At 46.2% G+C, this 7,342-nt stretch overlaps 1 pseudogene; it reads right to left on the bottom strand.

The window, feature by feature from the left end:
- Positions 1-4,335: 4,335 nt before the first annotated feature.
- On the bottom strand, positions 4,336-6,794 carry LOC101646078 (annotated as a pseudogene).
- Between the last annotated feature and the right edge of the window lie 548 nt (positions 6,795-7,342).

Raw genomic sequence — 7,342 nt, forward strand, 5'->3', positions numbered from 1 at the left:
CGCGGGCGGGGCCGGGCCGCCGAGGGGCCCCCCGCGGGACGTGCCGTGGCGGTGGAGGAGTCTGGGTAAAGATTGCGAGCAAAGGCGTGGGCCCATTCAAGTTTGCATCCTCCAGGTCTTCCAGGGGGGCTGCGAGGCCTGTGCCCAGCCACGCGCCAAGGATTCTACCCGGCCGAGACAGGTTGAGTGAATTTGGACAGACCCCCCCCTCCCCCAAGGGAGGACCTGGAAAGGGTCTCGGGAACCCGAGCTAGTTGGGACCAAGGAAGCAGAAGGGTCAACGGGAGAGGCGGACGCTTCGAGCAGAGACTCGAAGGGAATCTAGATTCATGAGGGCATTTTCGTTTCCGAGATTTGCAGGGAAGAGAATTCGTTCGGCACTAGTCCTGGTGTGTCAGCTAGTGCACGTTGGTTTTGCATAATACTCGGGTACCTATGTAGATTGGTGAAATTCCTCCAGAGTTGGAAAGGGAGGAGAAATCTGGTAGGCGTGAGTGTGGGAGAACCTGAGGCATCCACGGAATGGAAAGGTGTCGTCTGCAGGCCCGCAGGCCCGAGGGGAAAAGGAGTGGACATGTTGAAAAGATGGAAGTGTCACAATGCTTATTGGTGGAGGGAGAGCTGTGCCTAGCAGACTTAAAAAGTGAGTTTACTGTAGTAGGATCACGACATGCTTTGGCCAACTATGTGCTCTCGGTAACAATGGTTTCACCCTTCTTTCTGCCAATGAGCCCTGTCTACTGTCTGAGATACAGCTCTTACTGGACTTGATGTGGTGAGTTTATATTGTTGACCCGTAGTTATGGGTGATCTTGATCAAGGCCATGCCAACTCCAGGAAGAAACCTTCCGTCTGCTTAGGTCATGAGAATAACACTTTGACAATCTTGGTCCTGTTTCTTCACCGACAGCAGAAATCATTGTAATGTAGAAATGCCCTGTCTAGGTAGGGTGCAACTGTGTTGAATAGGAAATCATTTAATGCCCATAAAATAACTTGGCACTCTCTCACAAATTAGCATTATGTTGGGGATTGCATCTTTGTTTTGCTGAGCACACACACACACATCTTTCTAGAAATGCTGGAAATGTTAGATAAAGCTCATCAATCTATGAATGCATTGTCATCAAAGCACTGCCAATCTGCTCAGGTGTAAAATTGAAGCTGTTATTAGCAGAAGCAATGAAACATGAAAATCTAAATAAATGTCCTCCCTTGGGTTTTTAGGAACTTGGTGTGGCAGTTATTTATGGGTAGTCACTGTATTAAGAATTCCTGGAGGGAAAGCACAAACCACTTAGCTTTCTTAGGAGTAACCCAGATCCGGGCACTCTGTAGCAGAGCATCTCTAGAAAAGAGAAAGAAGGCAATATAATGGCTACAATGGAAAAGCTAGCTATTGAAGACAGAAGAAAAGTTTTTATCCTAGGAAAAGATGTCTCTGTTTTTTCATATAAACGCACACCAAAATGGAAATTTCCCTATGTTTGGGATAAAAAGAGTTTATTGTTTATGTGTGTCCATTTTACGTAAATGTATTTCTCTCTTGAGATTCCCAAAGGGTTCCTCTAGATGGCTGTAGACATATGTCCCTGTTAGAGCTGCTGGAAAGGATCCTTTACCTGTGGGAATTCTATCTGAGCGTTTCTATGGTGCTTCGGTGTCAGGGGAGCTGGGGTGGATGAGAATACTGGGTTAAAGCATTCTAGTATGATATTTCTTGGCTAGTGAGGACAGGCGCTTTGTCTCATGTTTGCTGCTGGGAATGTTAACCCTGAAAGAAGCCTCGCTATTTTGTTTCTCTTTAGACTACTTAAATTAATAATAGAATTGATAGCTAGTTTACCAGTTCCTCTCTTGCTATGCTAGTCTTCCATAAAGGGAATAAAAGCCACTCTTAGAGTATAGTAAGAGATATACCAGAAATACAGAGTTAGCTGACCACCCTATGACTTCTCCAATTCCAGTTAGCTAGTTTCTAAAAGCAGTTCATGTAGAAATCATAAGCTGTAAGAGCTAGAATGCCAAACAGTAAGAAATAGCGTAAAAGTTTGCAAGGGTTGTGTCCTTGCGTGGAAGAGGAGCTGGATCCACGATCCAGCTCCCGGGCCCCAGGCCGGTTCTGTTTTACTGTATGATGTGACTATTTTTCTAGTCCTCAAATTCTCTTTTAAGGGCTGAGTCAGTGCTCCTCTTCTTAGAGTTGTAGAGTGTAACAAAACCATGTTACTCCTATTCACGGTTATTTCATATAATGAACTTGGCTTGAACTTTGTACTTTAAGTCTCCACATTCCCTAGAGAACTGCGGCATCTGATGGAGATGACTTGAAAAGTCGCCTGACTATAGATGTGAATTTGTACTGAGCCTATTTATTTTGTTAAAGAACTGTCGATAAGCAGTTATTGCCTATCAAAGGACAGAGGCATTCCTTTGTGGATTTCTGCTGACTGGGTCGCTGGTGCTGTCCTGCACTTTGCATATGCCTTGAATGTCACGTGTCCAGTAGATACGCGTTGAAGGGTTGAGAGGTGTGCACCCAGAGGCTCAGAGTTATTCCTGAACCTAGATCTTCAATCTGAAATACAGGAGGTGCTTGGCTTAATTGAAAGAAACAAAACAACATGACATTTCTTTTATGTCTGTTGTTAACATTGACTATAATGTATTTGCATTTTGTGTATTATGGACTGAACTGTGTCTCCCAAAAATATGTTGTAAATCATATCCTCTTTGCCTGTGTTTATAATCCCATTTGGTGGTAGGTTGTCTTTGTTATGCTCATGGTGCTAGATGGGTGGAGGACATGTTTCACGGTACAAAAGAGATTAAAAAGCAAACTCAGAGAGCAGAGATTATTGGTGCCAAACTACACGGACATCTCCAGGGTACCAGGAAACAAGCTGAAGAGATAGGACTTTCCCTTACAGCCAATAGAGAGAGGATCTTCCCTTAGAATAGTGTCTTAGGGAGGCCTAGTGAGTTACAGAGTTACATGTTGGGCTGCGTGGTCAGCTGTTCAAAACCAACAACTCTGAAGGAGAAAGATGAGGCTTTCAACTCCCCTAAAGTGTTACAGGCATGGAAACTGCAGAGGTAGTTCTACCTGTCCTTATAGCATCACAATGAGTCAGAACTGACTCGATAAAAGGGGGGAATGTTTTGTGTTGGTTAAAGTCATATGCTTGTGGTATTGTCTAGATAACTAAGACAGTTTGGAACTGGAGGAATGAGGTGCTGTTTCGCCAGATACCTAAAATGTGGAAGCCATGCTGGAATTGGATAATGGGTAGAAACTGGAAGAGTTTTAAGGTACTTAATAATATAAGTGTAGATTCTTTTGGAAAGATTGTTGGTAGAAGTGTGGACATGAAAGGCCATTCTGGTGAGGTCTACTCAGAAGGTAGTGAGGAGAGGGACCCTCACTGCCATTGGGTCAGTGCCTACTCATAATGACCCTATAGTACAGGGTGGAACTACCTTTGTGAGTTTCTGAGACTAACTCCTTACAGGAGTAGAAAGCCCTGTCTTTCTCACTAGAGGTGGTTGGTGGTTTCGAGCCACTGACTTTGGAGTTAGCATAACTAATGCATAACCACTATACCACCAAGGAGCGGGCTAGAGAAGGTCTATTAATTTAGAGAATACATATGGTACAGCAAGAGAGTATTGTTAGAAATGTAGATGGTAAATGTGCAATAGAAGAAAATGTGATTGGACAATGAAGAAAGATGATGCTTTTTTTATGCAGTAGCAGAGAACTTGTCTAAATTATGTCCAAATGTTTGGTAGAAAGAACTTAATAAATGATGAATGCAGATATGTGGTGAATGAGATTTCTTAAGGACAATTTTACAGGGGGCATGTAGTTTCTCCTTGATTTTAGTAAAATGTGAGAAGAGAGAGACTTACAAAATAAACCGTGCAAAATGAAAATAGAACTTCAGGATTTGGAAAGTTCTGTTGTACAAACTAAGGTCCTAGAATATTCACCAAGGACATGGTTACACAATCTTTTATTAAAGAGTTTAAGCCTGTGCCTGGTGGATCTAATGACTATTTTGTTGTTGTTGTTGTTATAAATACACGTGGTTGGTGTGCAAGGGGTGACAAGGCAGAGAAAGCACTGAACACAGCTGGTCGACGCTGGACTCCACACACAGAGCAGACAGACAGTCTGCCTAGCAGGGCAGGCCGGGCAGCATTCTGGGGTCAGTAACACTTGGTTGGTGGGTGAGAGCCCTTGGACAGCCCTGCGTGGGGCTGGGGGTCCGGGCACCCTGAGGCTCTCTGGTCCGAGGTTTCTGAGTGGTGGCGGGAGCAACAACTCCGGGCTCAGCTCACATCATTCGGGGCCTTGCGGGCAAACTCCGGCAGCGCGAAGGCTGCATGTGGACGTCCGCCTCGTAGTAGTACTTCAGCTGCCTCTGCTCCACCTGCGCCTGCACCGGAAGTTGGTGCTTGGGTTTTTGCTGCACAGCATGAAACCCATCTGGCCGCTGGTAGGTGGGAATGGTGCAGTAGGTGTAGGCCACCACGGGGAAGAGTGACTTGCAGAGCTGCCGCATCTCCTTGATGAAGTCCAGGTGCAGCCACTGGCTCTCGCCTTGGCAGCAGAGAATGCCATCCTCCTTGAGGGTCGTCTTCATGAGCTGGCAGTACGATTCCTCGAGGCCCATGGGTCTGAGGAGACTGTGAGGATGACGTCAAAGACATCCTAGTTCAGCTTCATGAACTTAAAAGCATCGCTGACGTGGAGGGTCAGTTTCGGACTGGAGTAGCCAATAGCCCTGCCCGATAGGAACTTCTTAGAGACTCGGATGACATCCTCATCAATTTCACACTGTACCACTGCCTCCACGGAGGGGTGCTTCACGACTTCCCGCTGGACGCCTCCATCCCCACCCCCGATGATCCGCACCTTGCGTGGGTTGGGGGTGGCTGCAGAGGGGCAGGTTGACGATCATCTCCTGGTAGGAGAAGTCGTCCCTCTCGGTGCCCAGGATGATGCTGTCCAACACCAGCACGTTGCCGTAGGTCTTAACTGCGGAAGACAAGGATGTCCTGGTACTGCGAGTGCTGATGGTGCAGCGACAAGACCTGGCTGGGCCACAGGCTGCAGGTCTTGCAGAACCAGCCTCCAAAGATAGCAGCGGGGGGGGTGGGGGAGGTGCAATGGGGGGTGTCCCCCTGCGGGGCTGGCCCTGCTGGACTCCATGGTGGCCGGTGCTGGGCGTGGCCTGGGACTAGAGGGCACGTGGAGCCACAGCACAATGGGACCTGCTCAGCTGCGAGTGCCACCCTAATGACTACTATAGCAGAAAACCCACCAACTTATACCAAAGGGGACAGAGAAAGAAAGGAAGGGACGACTTTCACAGGAAGGAAACAGGCCAAAGAAGTTATGCTAGTCTTCCAAGAAAAGAAAGATAGCCCCCGAAGCAACTGGGGATTAGCCAAACTGTTGAACTAGCAGTCTTCTTGGGTTTACAGGGTGGGATCACAGCTTCCTAGGTTTCAAAGAATTCAATCTTTGCCTTCTCCAACTGGTTCCCAGTATGCAGGCTGCCTAGGGAATGAGGTAGTGGGATTGCCACTCAGATGGACTAGGAGGGTGGGACCATCCAAACCTGAAAGAGCAGTCCCCGTGGGTTTGAAAGGCAAAACAAACCCTTAACTGAAAGGCGTCCTCCAACCAGGGTGTGGAGGCAGGGCCATTTCCTAGATGGTCTCAGAGAATAGAGGATTATTTTCCAGCCTTGGGAGCGAATATAATTCGTTCTGCAGGGTTTGATATTTTCTTGATGCCTGTTGTTTCTTCTCTTTCCATTTTCTCCCATTAAAATGGAAAGATCTACCGTGTACATGCCTTATATTTGTACTTTGGAAGTGGATAACTTGTATTCTAGATTTCACAAGTTCACAGAAGATAAGAATTTTGGCCCAGGATGAAACATGTTTAACTTCTCGCTCATATTTGATTTAGATCCTATAGAAGATAAGATCTTGGAGTTGATTTAAAATTTTTGGGATAATGGGATGAGTGTGCTGTGCCTATTTCAAGGACATGAATTTGTGAGGCCCACAGGGTGGAATTGGGAGGAAGATGAGGCTTTCTATTCCCGTAAAGAGTTACAGTCTCAGAAACCCACAGGGGCTGTTCTATCGAGTCCCATAGGGTTGCTGTAAGATCAGATGCTGACAGTGAGTTTGAGGTTGTTTTTGTTTTGTTTAGTGTAGGGTGGACTATTATGGGTTAAATTGTGATCTCTGTGCCAGTGGTTATTGCCCCATCTGGGAATAGACTTCCTTCGTTGTTTCTAGTAAGCCATGCTTAGTGTAGGGTGTGTCTTAAATTAGACTCTCTTGAGTTGTAGAATTCTGACTCATAGTGACCCTGTATACAACACTGCCCAGTACCTACGACTTAGGCCTTCTGTATAACGATCGCTATGTTTGAGTCCATTGTGACAGCCGAGCCAGTCCTTCTCAGTGAGATCTTCCGAGTTTTCACTGACCTTTATGTTAACACGTATGAAGGGTCCTTCTCCAGGGACTGATTTCTGATAGCAAGTATGTAAGACAGAATCTCATCAATCTTGCTTCTAAGGAGCTTTCTGGTTGTAAATCTTCTAAAATAGATTTCTTTCTTCTGGCAGCCATTGGTATATTTGGTGTTCTTTGCCAACACCATAACTCAGAGCCATCAGTTCTTGCATAGACTCTTCCTTAGTCGTTGTTCACTTTTCACATGCATTGAGGGGTTTGAAAGTACCATGGTTCGGGCGCACCATAGTCCTCACGGTGACATTTGTGTCTGTGTCTTCTTGAGAGAGAGAGAGAGGAGTGTAGACAACAATCTGAGCAGCCTAGAGAGGGAAGATTGATGCCAAGCCACAGGGAGGTTTCCTAGGAACTAGCTGAAGAGACCTTGCTTTAGAGCAGCGGTTCTCAATCTGTAGGTCGTGACCCCTTTGGGGGCGTCTAACGACCCTTTCACAGGGGTCGCCCAATTCATAACAGTAGCAAAATTACAGTTATGAAGTAGCAACGAAAATAATTTTATGGTTGGGGGGCCCACCACAGCATGAAGAACTGTGTTAAAGGGTCGCAGCATTAGGAAGGTTGAGAACCACTGCTTTAGAACCAACAGAGCAAGCTTCTTCCTAAGTCTTTGCCCTTGCTCAGACTGCTCCCTAAACTGTGAGGAAATAAATCTGTTTGTTAAAGCCACCCACTTGTTACTTCTATTAGAGCAACATTAGGTAACTAAGATATATGCTTTTCTGTACAGTTGGGGGGTTTTCTCCCCTCTATTCCATGCATACTCACCTTCTGGTAC

This window comes from Echinops telfairi, unplaced genomic scaffold (assembly GCF_000313985.2).
Source record: "Echinops telfairi isolate 266 unplaced genomic scaffold, ASM31398v2 ScPeMD7_12;HRSCAF=54, whole genome shotgun sequence".
In the NCBI taxonomy this organism is placed as follows: Eukaryota; Metazoa; Chordata; class Mammalia; order Afrosoricida; family Tenrecidae; genus Echinops; species Echinops telfairi.